This window comes from Mesoplodon bidens (genome assembly GCF_964165515.1).
Source record: "Mesoplodon bidens genome assembly, contig: HAP1_SCAFFOLD_123, whole genome shotgun sequence".
NCBI classification, from domain to species: Eukaryota; Metazoa; Chordata; class Mammalia; order Artiodactyla; family Ziphiidae; genus Mesoplodon; species Mesoplodon bidens.
In genome coordinates, this window is record NW_027672190.1 from 1,196,442 (window position 1) to 1,215,250 (window position 18,809).

Consider the following 18,809-nt stretch of genomic DNA (forward strand, 5'->3'; position numbering starts at 1 on the left):
CGTGTCATCACAATGCTCCATTACCTTTGTCATCACAATCCTCCATGACACTTGGCACCACAATGTTCCATGCCATTGTCATCACAACGGACCATGACATATGTCATCACAATGCTCCCTGACAACTGTCTTCACAAAACTCCATGAAATTGTCATCACAATGATCCATGTGATTGTCATCACAATAATCCACAAGCTTGTCTTCAGAATGTTCCATGACACTTGTCATCAAAATGTGCCATGACCCGTATCATCACAATGCTCCATGATACCTGTCCTCACGATGCTCCATGCCACTTGTCATTATGTGCTCAATGACGTTCATCAGCACAATTATCCATGGTCTTCTCATCACAATTCTCCATGCCCTTGTTATCACAATGCTCCATGGCCATTGTCATCACAATTCTCCAAGCCCTTTTCATCACAATGGATCATGACATATGTCATCAAAATGCTCCCTGACAGCAGTTTTCACTCTAGTCCATGACCTTGTCAACAAAATGCTCAATGTCCTTGCCATCACAATGCGCCATGACCACTGTCATCACAATAATCCATGAAACTTGTCAGACCAATGCTCCATGATCCTATCATCACAAGGCTCGATGCCCTTGTCATCACAATGCACCAAGCCCTTGTCTTCACATACTCTTTTACTTTTGTCATCACGATCCTCCATGACACTTGGCATCACAATGCTCCATGCCATTGTCATCACAATGGACAATGATATATGTCAACACGATGCTCCCTGACACCTCTCTACACAATACTCCATGACCTTGTCATAATAGTACTCCATGACTATGTCATCACAATGCACCATGCCCACTGTCATCAAAATAATACATGAAATTGTCAGGCCATTGCTCCATGCCCCTGTCATCACAATGCTCTATGCTCTTGTCATCACAGTGCTCCAAGCCCTTGTCATCACAATTCTCCATTAACTTTGTCATCATAATCCTCCATGACACTTGGCAGCACAATGCTCCATGCCAATGTCATCACAATGGACAGGACATATGTCATCACAATGCTCCATGACGCATGACATCAGAATGCTCTAGGGGATTCTCAGCAAAATGATCCATGCCATTGTCATCACTATATTCCATGCCCTTGTCATCACAATGCTCCCTGACCATTGTCATCACAATGCTCAATACACATGTCATCACAATGCTCCCTGACACTTGTCAGAAGTCTCCTAGAACTCTCTCATGAAAAAGCTCCATGCCTTTTTTATCACAATGCTCCATGTCCTTATCATCACAATGCTCCATGATATTGTAATCACACTCCTCCATGACTGTTGGCATCACAATATTCCATGCCATTGTAATCACAATGGACCATGACATATGTCATCACAATGTTCCCTGACAACTGTCTTCACAAAACTCCATGACCTTGTCAAAACAATGCCCCAAGCCCTTGTCACCACAATGTTCCATGCCCTTGTTATCACCATGCTCTATGACCTCTTTTATGAAAATTCTCCGTGACTCCATTCATCACAACACTTCATGACATTTCTCGTCACAATTGTCCATGCCCTCGTCATCACAACACTCTGTGACATTTGTTACCACAATGCTCCATGCACTACTCAACAAAATGCTCTCTCACCACTGATATCAGAGTGTACCATCACTAGTCATCACTATACACCCTGACCCCCCTCATCACAATGTTCCATGACCCCTGTCATCGCAATGCTACATGACCTTATCATCAAAATGCTCCATGACCCCTGACATCACAATGTTCCATAACCCATATCATCAAAATGCTCCATGACCCTTTTCATCTCAATGCTCCATGAACCCTGTCAAAGAAATGCACCATGCCCATCATCATAATGCTTCATGCTCTTGTCATCACAATGAAATCAAAATGCTCCAAGACCTCTGTCACCAAAATGCTCCAAACCCCTGTGATCACAATGTTTCATAACACTTGTCATCACAAAGCCCCATGACACTCGTCATAACAATTATCCATGTTCTTCTCATCACAATGCTCCATGAACTTTGTCACCACAATGTTCAATATACTTGTCATCACAATGCTCCCCAACATTTCTCGTCACTATTCTCCTTGAACCCGTTCCTGATAAGGTTCTATGTCTTTTTCTTCACAGTGATCCATGTCGTTTTCATCAAATTGCTCCATGACCCCTGTAATCACAGTGCTCCATGACCATTTTCATAAAAATGGTCCATGAGAATTGTCATCACAAGGCTCCATGGTCTTCTCATCACAATGCGCCAGGAACTTGTCATCACAAGGCTCATTTCACTTGTCATAACAATGCTCCATGACCCTGTCATCACAATACTCCATGAATATTTTCATCCCAATGCTCCATTACCTTCTCATCACAATGCTCCATGACACCTGTCATCACAATGCTCCATGACAACTTTCATCAAAATGCTTCATTACCCTTGCAATCAAAATAATCTAACCCCTTGTCATCCCAGGGCTCCATGACCACAGTAATCACAATGCTCCATAACGCTTGACATCACAGTGCTCCATGACACTTGTCATCCCAATGCTCCATGCCTTTGTCAGCAAAATGCTGCATGACCTTGTCATCACAATGTTCCATGCGCTTGTCATCACAATATTCCATTCCCATTGTGACCACAATCCTCCATGAAACTTGGGATCACATTGCTTACTACCCTTGTCATCACAATGCTCCATACTCCTTAAAATCTAAAGGATCCATGACTCTGTCATCACAGTGCTCCAAAACGCTGTGATCCCAATGTTCCATAACACTGGTCATCACAGGGCTCCATGATGCCTGTCATCACAATATTCCATTCCCTAGTCATCACAATTCTCCATGACTTTTGTCATCACAATGCTCCCTGACAACTGTCTTCACAAAATTCCATGAACTTGTTATCACAATGCTCAATGTGCTTGTCATCACAACACTACACAAGCTTGCCATTAGAAGGCTCTGTGACACTTCTCATCAAAATGCGCCATGACACCTATCATCACAATGTTCCATGACACCTGACCTAACGATGCTCCATGGCCCTTGTCATTACAGTGCTTCATGACGCTAGTAATCACAATTATCCATGGTCTTCTCATCACAATTCTCCATGCCCTTGTCATTACAATGCTCCATTGCCATTGTCATCACAATGCTCCAAGCCCTTGTCATCACAATCCTCCATGACACTTGGCATCACAATGCTCCATGCCATTGTCATCAAAATAGACCATGATATATGTCATCGTGATGCCTCCTGAAACCTCTGTACACAATACTCCATGACCTTGTCATCACAGTGCTCCATGCAATTGTCATCACAATTTGCCATGAGCACTGTCATCACAATAATCCATGAAACTTGTCAGGGCAATGCTCCATGCCCCTGTCATCACAATGCTCTATGCCCTTGTCATCAAAATGCTCCAAGACCTTGTCAGCACAATGTTCCATTACCTTTGTCATCATAATCCTGCTTGACACTTGGCATCACAATGCTCCATGTCATTGTCATCACAATGGACCTGATATATGTCATCACAATGCTCCATGACGGATGACATCAGAATGCTCCAGGGGATTCTCAACAAAATGCTCCATGCCATTGTCATCACTATATTCCATGCCCTTGTCATCAAAATGCTCCATGACCATTGTCATCACAATGCTCAGTACACTTGTCATTACAATGCTCCCTGACACTTGTCAGAAGTCTCCTTGAACTCTCTCATGAAAAAGCTCATGACAATGCTCCATGCCCTTATCATCACAATGCTCCATGACATTGTCATCAGAGTTCACCATGCCCTTTTTCATCACAACGCTCCATGATGCTAGTCATCACAATATTCCATGACCTTGTCATCACAATGCTCTATGACATGTGTCATCACAATGCTCAAAACACTTGTCATCCCAATGCTCCCTGACACTTGTCAGAAGGCTCCTTGAACTCTGTCATAAAATAGCTCCATGCCATTTTCATCACAATGCTCCATTCCCTTATCATAAAAATGCTCCATGCCATTGTCATCACAATGCTTTGTGACCCTTGTCATCACAATGTTCCAAACCCTTGTCATCACTATGCTTCATTAATTTGTCATCACAATACTCCATTACCCTTGGCATCACAGTGTTACATGCCATTGTCATCACCATGGACCATGACATATGTCAGCGCAATGGTCCCTGACAACTGTCTTCACAAAACTCCATGACCTTGTCATCACAATGCTCCATGTGCTTGTCATCACAATATTCCACAAGCTTGTCATCAGAATGCTCGATGACACTTGTCATCAAAATGCACCATGACCCCTATTATCACAATGCTCCATGACACCTGTCCTCACGATGCTCCATGACCCTTGTCAACACAGTGCTCCATGACGATCATCATCACAATTATCCATGGTGTTCTCATCACAATAATCCATGCCCTTGTGATCACAATGCACCATGACCTTTGTCATCAATGCTCCCAGCCCTTGTCATTACAATGCTCCATTACCTTTGGCATCACAATCCTCTATGACACTTGGCATCACAATGATCCATTTCTTTGTCTGAAAAATGCTACATCAACTTGTCATCACAATGCTCCATGATCTTTGTCATCACAATGCACAATACACTTGTAATCACAATGCTCCCAGACAATGTCCTCAGAATGCTCCGTGAAATCTGTCATGAAAAGCCTACATGCCATTTTCATCACAATGCTCCATTCACTTTTCATCACAATGCTCCATGCCATTGTCATCACAATACTCCACAAGCTTGTCATCAGAATGGTCCATGACCCTTCTCATCACAATGCTCCATGACACCTGTCATCACAATGCTCCATGACACCTGTCATCACAATGTTTCATGTCCCTTGTCATTACAGTGCTCCATGACGCTCGTCAGCACAATTATCCATGGTCTTCTCATCACAATGCTCCTTGGTCTTGCCATCACAATGCTCCATTCCCTGGTCATCACAATTCTCCATCTGTCTTGTCATCACAATTCGGAATGTCCTTGATATCACAATGCACCATGACACTCCTCACCAGAGTGTTACAGCCTCTTGTCATCACAATTTAATATGCACTTGTCATCGCAATACTACATGACCCCTGAGAAAGAAAGCTGCATGCGCTTGTCACAAAAATACTTCACGACCTTGTCATCAAAATACTCCATGGCCCTTGTCATGACAATGCCGCATGCCCTTGTCATAACAATGTTCCAAGCCCTTGTCATCAAAATGCTCTGTTACCTTTGCCATCACAAACCTCCATGACACTTGGCATCACAATGCTCCATGTCATTGTCTTCACAATGGATCATGACATATGTCATCACAATGGCCCCAGACAACTCTCTTCACAATACTCCATGACCTTGTCATCACAAGGCTCCATGTCCTTGTCATCACAAAGTGCTATGCCCACTATCATCACAATAATCCATGAAACTTTTCAGAACAATGCTCCATGCCCTTGTCATCACAATGCAACATGACCCTGTAATCACAATGTTCCATGCCCCTTTTCATCTCAATTCTCCAAGAACCCTGTCATCCCAATGCACCATGCCCATCATCATAATGCTTCATGCTATTCTCATCACAATGAAATCAAAATGCTCCATGCCCTCTGTCATCACAATGCTCCAAACCCTTGTGATCCCAAGATTCCATAGCCATTGTCATCACAATGCCCCAAGACGCTTGTCATCACAATTATCCATGGTCTTCTCATCAAAATGCTCCATGAACTTTGTCATCCCAATGCTCAATGCACTTGTTATCACAATGCTCCCTGACACTTGTCGTCAGTATGCCACTTGAACCCTGTCATGACGATGCTCGACGCCTTTTTCATCACAATGATCCATGCCTCTTTCATCACAATCCTCCAAAACCCCTGTAATCACAATACTCCATGCTCTTGTCATCACAATGTTCCAAGACGCATGTCATCAGAATGCTCCATGGCCTTCTCATCAAAATGCTCCATGCCCTTGTCATCAAAATGCTCCAATACCCCTGTAATCACAAGGCTCCATGATACTTTTCATCAGAATGCTCCATGACACTTGTCATCACAAGGTTCCATGGTCTTCGGAACACAATGCTCCAGGAGCTTGTTATCATAATGCTCCATTCCTCTGTCATCACAATGCATCCTGACCACTGTCATCACAACGCTCCATGACCCATGACACAACAATGATCCAAGACTCTTGTCATCAAAATGCTCCATAAACCTTGTCATCACAATGATTCATGCCCTTGTCATCCCAATGTTCCATGACCCCTGTAATCACAATGCTCCATGACGCTTGTCATCACAGTGCTCCATGACACTTGTCATCACAATGTTCCATGCTTTTTTCAGCAAAATGCTACATGACCTTGTCATCACAATGCTCTATGTGCTTGTCATCACAATCCTTCATGAACCTTGGGATCACATTGCTTCATGCTCCTGTCATCACAATGCTCCACGCTCCTTGAAATCAAAATGATCCATCACCTCTGTCATCACAATGCTCCAAATCCTTGTGATCATAATGTTCCATAACACTTGTCATCACAACTCTCCATGATGCCTGTCATCACAATACTCCATGCCCTTGTCATCACAATGCTCCATGACATTTGTAATCACAATGCTCAAGACACTTGTCATCACAATGATCCATGACACTTATCGTCAAAATGCTCCTTGAACCGTGTCATGGAAAGGATCCATGCCTTTTTCATCACAATGCTCCCTGCCCTTTTCATCACAGTGCTCCATACCATTGTCATCACAATAGTTCACAAGCTTGTCCTCAGAATGCTCTATGAAATTTGTCATCACAGTGCTCCATGACCCCTGTCATCAAAATGCTCATGACACCTGTCATCATAATGCTCCATGTCCCTTGTCATTACAGTGCTCCGTGATGCTCGTCATCACAATTATCCATGGGGTTCTCATCACAATGCTCCACGGTCTTGCCATCAAAATGCTCCATGCTCTGGTCATAACAATGATCCATGTCCCTTTTCATCAGGATTCTCCACGTCCTTGTCATCACAATTCTCCATGCACTTGTCATCACAATGCTCCATGACCCCTGTCATAGCAAGCAACATGCGCTTGTCATCACAATGCTTCCCGACCTTCTCATCAAAATTCTCAATTGCCTTTGTCATCACAATGTTCCATGACCCTTGGCATCACAATGCTCCAAGCCCTTGTCATCACAATACTCCATTACATTTGCCATCACTATCCTCCATGACACTTGGCATCACAATGCTCCCTGCCATTACCATCACAAGGGACCATGACATATGTCATCACAATGCTCCCTGACAACTGTCTTCACAATATTCCATGAACTTGTCATCACAATGCTCCAGGCCCTTATTATGACAATACTCCACAAGGTTTTCTTCAGAATGCTTCATGACCCTTGTCATTACAGTGCTCCATGACACTCATCATCACAATTATCCATGGTCTTCTCACCACAATGTTCCAAGGTCTTGCCATCACAATGCTCCATTCGCTGGTCATCACAATGCTACATATCCCTTGTTGTCGCAATGCACCATAACACCTCTCGTCACAATGTTACATGTTCTTGACATCACAATTCTCCATGCATTTGTCATCACAATGCACCATGACACCTGTCATAGCAAGCTCCACGTGCTTGTCATCACAATGCTTCACGACCTTGTCATCGACATTCTTAGTGGCACTTGTCATGACAATGCTCCATGCCCTTGTCATCTCAATGACCCAAGACATTGTCATCACAATCTCCCATGACACCTGGCCTCGAAATGTTCCATGCAATTGTCATCACAATGGACCATGACATATATCATCACAATTCTAACTGACATCTGTCTTCACAATAATCTGTGACCTTGTCATCACAAGGCTCCATGCCCTTATCATCACAATACGCCATGCCCACTGTCATCACAATAATCCTTGAAATTTGTCAGACCAATGCTTCATGCCCATGTCATCACAATGTTCCATTCCCTTGTCATCACAATGCACCATGACCCCTGTCATCACCATGCTCCTTGACTCCAGTCATCACAATGCTTCATAAAATTTGTCACCACAATGCTCCATGAACTTTTCATCATAATGCTCTCTGGCACTTGTCATCACAGTGTTCCATGCCTTTGGAAGCACAATGCTCCATGACCCATGTCATCACAATGTGCCATGCACTTGTCATCACAATGCTCCACAACCTTGTCACCACCATGCTCCATAAACATTGTCATCACAATGCCCCATGCACTTCTCATCAAAATGCTCTGTCACCCCTGATCTCACAATGTTCCATCAATAGTCATCACAGTACACCCTCACCCATGTCGTCACAATGTTCATGACCCATGTCATCACAATGTTACATGCGCTTATCTTCACAATGCTCCATGACCCCTAACATCAAAATGTTCCATAACCCCTGTCATCAAAATTTTCTATGACCCTTTTCATCACAAGGATCCTTGACCCCTTACATCACAATGTTCCCTAAACCCTGTCAACAAAATGTTCCATGTCCCTTTTCATCAAATGGCTCCATGATCATGTCATCACAATGCTCCCTGCCCTTCTCATCACAATGCAACACGCCCTTTTCATTAAAATGCTCCATAACATTTGTCATCACAAAACTCCATGACACTTGCCTTCAAGAGGCTCCATGCCATTGTCATCACACTGCTCCATGAACACTCTCATCACATTGCTCAGTGCCCTTGTCATCACAAAGCTCTATGACACTTTTCATCACAATGCTCGATGTCCTTCTCATCACAAAGCTCCATGCCCTTTTCATTACAATCCTCCATGACACATGCATCAGTGTTCTTTGCCCTTGTCATCACAATGCCCCTTGCCCACTCTCTTCACAGTAATACATGAAACTTTTCAGACCAATGCTCCATGCCCTTGTCATCACAAAGCTCCATTACTCCCGTCTTAACAATGCTCCATGACCCTTGCCATTACCGTGTTCCACGGCCTTGTCATCACAATGCTCCAAAACCCCTGTAATCACAATGCTCCATGTCCTTGTCATCACAAAGCTCCATGACGCAAGTCATCAGAATGCTCCATGGCCTTCTCATTACAATACTCCCTGCTCTTGTAATCACAATTCTCCAAGACTAATTTAATCACAATGCTCAATGCCCTTGTTATCCCATTGCTCCATGACCCCTGAAATCACAATGCTCCGAGACGCTTGTCATCACAGTGCCCCGTGACCATTGCCAGCACAATGCTCCATTTCTTTCTCTGCAAAATGCTACACCAACTTGTCACCACAATGCTCCATGATGTTTGTCATCACAATGCACAATACACTTGTCATCACCATGCTCCCAGATATTGTCCTCAGAATGCTCCATAAACACTCTCATGAAAAGCCTACATGCCATTTTCATCACAATGCTCCATTCACTTTTCATCACAATGCTCCATGCCATTGTCATCACAATACTCCACAAGCTTGTCATCAGAATGGTCCATGACCCTTGACATCACAATGCTCCATGACACCTGTCATCACAATGTTTCATGTCCCTTGTCATTACAGTGCTCCATGACGCTTGTCAGCACAATTATCCATGGTCTTCTCATCACAATGCTCCTCGGTCTTGCCATCACAATGCTCCATTCCCTGGTCATCACAATTCTCCATCTGTCTTGTCATCACAATTCAGAATGTCCTTGTCATCACAATGCACCATGACACTCCTCACCAGAGTGTTACAGCCTCTTGTCATCACAATTTAACATGCTCTTGTCATCGCAATGCTACATGACCCCTGAAAAAGGAAGCTCCAAGCACTTGTCAACACAATACTTCACGACCTTTTCATCAAAATACTTCATGGCCCTTTTCATGACAATGCCGCATGCCCTTGTCATAACAATGTTCCAAGCCCTTGTCATCAAAATGCTCTGTTACCTTTGCCATCACAAACCTCCATGACACTTGGCATCACAATGATCCATGTCATTGTCATCACAATGGATCATGACATATGTCATCACAATGGTCCCCGACACCTCTCTTCACCATACTCCATGACCTTGTCATCACAAGGCTCCATGTCCTTGTCATCACAAAGGGCCATGCCCACTGTCATCACAATAATCCCTAAAACTTTTCAGAACAATGCTCCATGCCCTTGTCATCACAATGCACCATGGCCCCCGTAATCACAAAGTTCCATACCCCTTTTCATCTCAATTCTCCAATAACCCTGTCATCCCAATGCACCATGCCCATCATCATAACGCTTCATGCTCTTGTCATCACAATGAAATCAAAATGCTCCATGCCCTCTCTCATCACAATGCTCCAAACCCTTGTGATCACAAGATTCCATACCATTGTTATCACAATGCCCCATGACGCTTGTCATCACAACTATGCATGGTCTTCTCATCACAATGCTCCATGAACTTTGTCATCCCAATGCTCAATGCACTTGTTATCACAATGCTCCCTGACACTTGTCGTCAGTATGCTCCTTGAAACCTGTCATGACAATGCTCGATGCCTTTTTCATCACAATGATCCATGTCTTTTTCATCACAATGCTCCAAGACACCTGTAATCACAATACTCCATGCTCTTGTCATCACAATGTTCCAGGACGCATGTCATCAGAATGCTCCATGGCCTTCTCATCACAATGTTCCATGCCCTTGTCATCAAAATGCTCCAATACCCCTGTAATCACAAGGCTCCATGATACATTTCATCAGAATGCTCCATGACACTTGTCATCACAAGGTTCCATGGTCTTCGGAACACAATGCTCCAGGAGCTTGTTATCATAATGCTCCATTCCCATGTCATCACAATGAATCCTGACCACTGTCATCACAACGCTCCATGACCCATGACACAACAATGATCCAGGACTCTTGTCATCAAAATGCTCCATGAACCTTCTCATCACAATGATTCATGCCCTTGTCATTCCAATGCTCCCTGACCCCTGTAATCACAATGCTCCATGACGCTTTTCATCACAGTGCTCCATGACTCTTGTCATCACAATGTTCCATGCTTTTTTCAGCAAAATGCTACATGACCTTGTCATCACAATGTTCCATGCGCTTGTCATCACAATCCTCCATGAACCTTGGGATCACATTGCTTCATGCTCCTGTCATCACAATGCTCCACGCTCCTTGAAATCAAAATGATCCATGACCTCTGTCATCACAATGCTCCAAATCCTTGTGATCATAATGTTCCATAACACTTGTCATCACAAATCTCCATGATGCCTGTCATCACAATACTCCATGCCCTTGTCATCACAATGCTCCATGACATTTGTCATCACAATGCTCAAGACACTTGTCATCACAATGATCCATGACACTTATCGTCACAATGCTCCTTGAACCGTGTCATAAAAAGGATCCATGCCTTTTTCAACACAATGCTCCATGCAATTTTAATCACAATGCTCCATGAAATTGTCATCACAATAGTTCACAAGCTTGTCATCAGAATGCTCCATGAAACTTGTCATCACAATGCTCCATGACCCCTGTCATCAAAATGCTCATGACACCTGTCATCATAATGCTCCATGTCCCTTGTCATTGCAGTGCTCCGTGATGCACTTCATCACAATTATCCATGGTCTCCTCATCACAATGCTCCATGAACTTTGTCATCCCAATGCTCAATGCACCTGTTAGCACAATGCTCCCTGACACTTGTTGTCGGTATGATCCTTGAAACTGTTATGACGAGGCTCAACGCCTCTTTCATAACAATGATCCATGCCGTTTTCATCACAATGCTCCAAGACCCCTGTAATCACAATACTCCATGCTCTTGTCATCACAATGTTCCAAGACGCATGTCATCAGAATGCTGCATAGTCTTCTCATCACAATGCTCCATGCCCTAGTCATCAAAATGGTCCAATACCCCTGTAATCACAAGGCTCCATGGCACTTTCCATCAGAAAGCTCCATGACACTTGTCATCACCAGGTTCCATGGTCTTCTCAACACAATGCTCCAGGAGCTTGTCATCATAATCCTCCATTCCCATGTCATCACAATGCACCATGACCACAGTCATCACAACGCTGCATAACCCATGACACAACAATGATCCAGGACTCTTGTCATCAAAATGCTCCATGAACCTGGTCATCACAATGATTCATGCCCTTGTCATCCCAATGTTCCATGACCCCTATAATCACAATGCTCCATGACGCTTGCCATAATAATGCTCCATGTGCTTGTCATCACAATCCTCCATGAACCTTGGGATCACATTGTCATGCACCTGTCATCACAATGTTTCACGCTCCTTGAAATCAAAATGATCCATGACCTCTGTCATCACAATGCTCCAAACCCTTGTGATCATAAGGTTCCATAACACTTGTCATCACAACTCTCCATGATGCCTGTCATCACAATACTCCATGCCCTTGTCATCACAATGCTCCATGACATTTGTCATCACAATGCTCAAGACACTTGTCATCACAATGATCCATGACACTTATCGTCACAATGCTCCTTGAACCGTGTCATGAAAAGGATCCATGCCTTTTTCATCACAATGCTCCATGCCCTTTTCATCACAATGCTCCATGCCATTGTCATCACAATAGATCACAAGCTTGTCTTCAGAATGCTCCATGAAACTTGTCATCTCAATGCTCCATGAAACCTGTCATCAAAATGCTCATGACACCTGTCATCATAATGCTCCATGTCCCTTGTCATTACAGTGCTCCGTGATGCTCGTCATCACAATTATCCATGGTGTTCTCATCACAATGCTCCACGGTCTTGCCATCACAATGCTCCATGCCCTGGTCATAACAATGTTCCATGTCCCTTTTCATCAGGATTCTCCACGTCCTTGTCATCACAATTCTCCATTTACTTGTCATCATCCATGACCAATGTCATAGCAAGCAACATGCGCTTGTCATCACAATGCTTCCCGAACTTCTCTTCAAAATTCTCAATTGCGCTTGTCATCACAATGCTCCATGACCCTTGGCATCACAATGCTCCAAGCCCTTGTCATCACAGTACTCCATTACATTTGTCATCACAATCCTCCATGACAGTTGGCATCACAATGCTCCCTGCCATTATCATCACAAAGGACAATGACATATGTCATCACAATGCTCCCTGACAACTGTCTTCACAATAATCCATGAACTTTTCATCACAATGCTCCAGGCCCTTGTCATGACAATACTCAACAAGCTTTTCATCAGAAGGCTCCATGACCCTTGTCATTACAGTGCTCCATGACGCTCATCATCACAACTATCCATGGTCTTCTCATCACAATGTTCCAAGGTCTTGCCATCACAATGCTCCATTCGTTGGTCATCAAAATGCTACATGTCCCTTGTCGTCACAATGCACCATGACACCTCCTGTCACAATGTTACATGTTCTTGTCATCACACTTCTCCATGCATTTGTCATCACAATGCTCCATGACACATGTCATAGCAAGCTCCACGCGCTTGTCATCACAATGCTTCACGACCTTGTCATCGACATTCTCAGTTGCACTTGTCATGACAATGCTCCATGCCCTTGTCATCACAATGATCCAAGACCTTGTCATCACAATCGCCCATGACAACTGGCCTCACAATGTTCCATGCAATTGTCATCACAATGGACCATGACATATATCATCACAATGCTAACTGACATCTGTCTTCACAATAATCTGTGACCTTGTCATCACAAGGCTCCATGCCCTTATCATCACAATAGGCCATGCCCACTGTCATCAAAATAATCCTTGAAATTTGTCAGACCAAAGTTTCATGCCCCTGTCATCACAATGCTCAATTCCCTTGTCATCACAAGGCACCATGACCCTTGTCATCACAATGCTCCTTGACTCCAGTCATCACAATGCTTCATAAAATGTGTCATCACAATGGTCCATGCCCTCATCATCAGGAGGCTCTGTTACAATTGTCACCATAATGCTCCATGAAGTTTTCATCATAATGCTCTCTGGCACTTGACATCACAGTGTTCCATGCCTTTGGCAGCACAATGCTCCATGACCAATGTCATCACTATGTGACATGCACTTGTCATCAAAATGCTCCCCAACTTTGTCACCACCATGCTCCATAAAACTTGTCATCACAATGCCCCATGCACTTCTCATCAAAATGCTCTGTCACAACTGATCTCACAATGTTCCTTCACTAGTCAACACAGTACACCCTCACCCATGTCGTCACAATGTTCCATGACCCCTCTCATCACAATGTTACATGCCATTATCATCACAATGCTCCATGAAACCTAACATCAAAATATTCCATAACCCCTGTCATCAAAATGCTCTATTACCCTTTTCATCACAAGGATCCTTGACCCCTTACATCACAATGTTCCCTAAACCCTGTCAACAAAACTTTCCATGTCCCTTTTCATCAATTGGCTCCATGATCATGTCATCACAATGCTCCCTGCCCTTCTCATCACAATGCGCCACGCCCTTTCCATCAAAATGCTCCATAACATTTGTCATCACAAAGCTCCATGGCACTTGCCATCAAAATGCTCCATGCCATTGTCATCACATTGCTCCATGAAAACTCTCATCACATTGCTCAATGCCCTTATCATCACAAAGCTCCATGACGCAAGTCATCAGAATGCTCCATGGCCTTCTCATTACAATGCTCCCTGCTCTTGTCATCACAATTCTCCAAGACCAATTTAATCACAATCCTCCATGCCGCTCTTCATCTGAATGCTCCATGAACCTTGTCCTCAAAATGCACCATGCCCATCATCATAATGCTTCATGCTATTGTCATCACAATGAAATCAAAATGCTCCATGACTTCTGTCATCACAATGCTCCAAACCCTTTAGATCACGACGTCCCAGAACACTTGTCATAACAATGCACAATGATGATTGCCATGAAAATTATCCATGGTCTTCTCAGCCCAATGCTCCATGACATTTGTCACCACAATGCTCCATGAACTTTTCACCACAATGTTCTCTGGCACTTGTCATCACAGTGTCCCATGCCATTGGCAGCACAATGCTCCATAACACATGTCATCACAATGCGCCATGCACTTGTCATCACGATGCTCCACAACCTTGTCATCACAATGCTCCATGCACTTCTCATCAAAATGCTCTGTCACCACTGATCTCACAATATTCCATCACTAGTCATCACAGTACACCCTCACCCATGTCATCACAATATTCCATGACCCCTGTCATCACAATCTTACATGACCTTATCATCACAATGCTCCATGACCCTGACATCAAAATGTTCCATAAACCCTGTCATCAAAATGCTCTATGACCCTTTTCATCTCAAGGATCCTTGACCCCTTACATCAAAATGTTCCCTAAATTCTGTCAACAAAATATTCCATGTCCCTTTTCATCAAATGGCTCCATGATCATGTCATCACCATGCTCCCTGCCCTTCTCATCACAATGAACCACGCCCTTTTCATCAAAATGCTCCATAACATTTGTCATCACAAAGCTCCATAACACTTTCCATCAAAATGCTCCATGCCATTGTCATCACATTGCTCCATGAACACTCTCATCACATTGCTCAATGCCCTTGTCATCACAAAGCTCTATAACGCTTGTCATCGCAATGCTCGATGCCTTTCTCATCACAATGCTCCATGCCCTTTTCTTTACAATCCTTCATGACCCATGTATCACAGTGTTCTGTGCCCTTGTCATCACAATGCTCCTTTCCCACTCTCATCCCAGTAAGACATGAAACTTTTCAGACAAATGCTCCATGCCCTTGTCATCACAAGCCTCCATTACCCCTGTGAAAACAATGCTCCATGACCCTTGCCAGTACAGTGTTCCACGTCCTTGTCATCACAATGCGCCAAAACCCCTCTAATCACAATGCTCCATGCCCTTGTCATCACAAAGCTCCATGACGCAAGTCATCAGAATGCTCCATGGCCTTCTCATTACAATGCTCCCTGCTCTTGTCATCACAATTCTCCAAGACCAATTTAATCACAATCCTCCATGCCCCTCTTCATCTGAATGCTCCATGAACGCTGTCCTCAAAATGCACCATGCCCATCATCATAATGCTTCATGCTATTGTCATCACAATGAAATCAAAATGCTCCATGACCTCTGTCATCACAATGCTCCAAACCCTTTAGATCACGACGTCCCAGAACACTTGTCATAACAATGCACAATGATGATTGCCATAAAAATTATCCAAGGTCTTCTCAGCACAATGCTCCATGACATTTGTCATCACAATGCTCAATACTCTTGTCATCACAATGCTCAATAACACTTGTCGTAGTATGCTCCTTGAACGCTGTCATGACAAGGCTCCATGCCTTTTTCATCACAATGTCCCATGCCCCTTTCCATGTCAATTCTCCATGAACCCTGTCATCCCAATGAACCATGCCCATCATCATAATACTTCATGCTCTTATCATCACAATGAAATCAAAAGGTTTCATGCCCTCTGTCATCACAATGCTCCAAACCCTTGTGATCAAAATATTCCATAACAATTGTCATCACAATGCCCCATGACACTCATCATCACAATTACCCATGGTCTTCTCATCACAATGCTCCATGAACTTTGTCATCACAATGCTCAATGCACTTGTTATCACAATGCTCCCTGACACTTGTTGTCAGTATGCTCCTTGAACCCTGTCATGACGAGGCTCGACGCCTTTTTCATCACAATGATCCATACCTTTTTCATCACAATGCTCCAAGTCCTCTGGAATCACAATACTCCATGCTCTTGTTATCACAATGTTCCATGATGCATGTCATCAGAATGCTCCATGGCCTTCTCATCACAATCCTCCATGCCCCTGTCATCAAAATGCTCCAATAGCCCTGTAATCACAAGGCTCCATGGCACTTTCCATCAGAATGCTCCATGACAGTTGTCATCACAAGGTTCCATGGTCTTCTCAACACAATGCTCCAGGAGCTTGTCATCATAATGCTCCATTCCCATGTCATCACAATGCACCATGACCACTGTCATCACAACGCTCCATGACCCATGACACAAACATGATCCAGGACCCTTGGCATCAAAATGCTCCATGGAACTTGTCATCACAATGATTCATGCGCTTGTCATCCCAATGTTCCATGACCCCTGTAATCACAATGCTCCATGACGCTTGTCATCACTGTGCTCCATGACACTTGTCATCACAATGTTCCATGCTTTTGTCAGCAAAATGCTACATGACCTTGTCATCACAATGCTCCATGTGCTTGTAATCACAATCCTCCATGAACCTTGGGATCACATTGCTTCATGCTCCTGTCATCACAATGCTCCACGCTCCTTGAAATCAAAATGATCCATGACCTCTGTCATCACAATGCTCCAAACCCTTGTGATCATAATGTTCCATAACACTTGTCGTCACAACTCTTCATGATGCGTGTCATCACAATACTCCATGAACTTGTCATCACATTGCTCCATGACATTTGTCATCACAGTGCTCAAGACACTTGTCATCACAATGATCCATGACACTTATCGTCAAAATGCTCCTTCAACCGTGTCATGAAAAGGATCCATGCCCTTTTCATCACAATGTTCCATGCCATTGTCATCACAATAGTTCACAAGCTTGTCATCAGAATGCTCCATGAATCTTGTCATCACAATGCTCCATGACCACTGTCATCAAAATGCTCATGACACCTGTCATCATAATGCTCCATGTCCCTTGTCATTACAGTGCTCCGTGATGCTCGTCATCACAATTATCCATGGTGTTCTCATCACAATGCTCCACGTTCTTGCCATCACAATGCTTCATGCCCTGGTCATAACAATGCTCTATGTCCCTTTTCATCAGGATTCTCCACGTCCTTGTCATCACAATTCTCCATGCACTTGTCATCACAATTCTCAATGTCCCCTGTCAAAGCAAGCAACATACGCTTGTCATCACAATGCTTCCCGACCTTCTCATCAAAATTCTCATTTGCCCTTGTCATCACAGTGCTCCATGACCCTTGGCATCACAATGCTCCAAGCCCTTGTCATCACAATAATCCATTACATTTCTCATCACAATCATCCATGACACTTGGCATCACAATGCTCCCTGCCATTATCATCACAATGGACCATGACATAGGTCATCACAGTGCTCCCTGACACCTCTCTTCACAATACTCCATGAACTTGTCATCACAATGCTCCAGGCCCTTGTCATGACAATACTCCACAAGCTTTTCATCAGAATGCTCCATGACCCTTGTCATTACAGTGCTCCATGACGCTCATCATCACAATTATCCATGGTCTTCTCATCACAATGTTCCAAGGTCTTGCCATCACAATGCTCCATTCGCTGGTCAGCACCATGCTACATGTCCCTTGTCGTCACAATGCACCATGACACCTCTCGTCACAATGTTATATGTTCTTGTCATCACAATTCTCCATGTATTTGTCATCGCAATGCTCCATGACACCTGTCATAGCAAGCTCCACGCGCTTGTCATCACAATGCTTCATGACCTTGTCATCGACATTCTCAGTGGCACTTGTCATGACAATGCTCCATGCCCTTGTCATCACAATGATCCAAGACCTTGTCATCACAATCGCCCATGACACCTGTCCTCACAATGTTCCATGCAATTGTCAT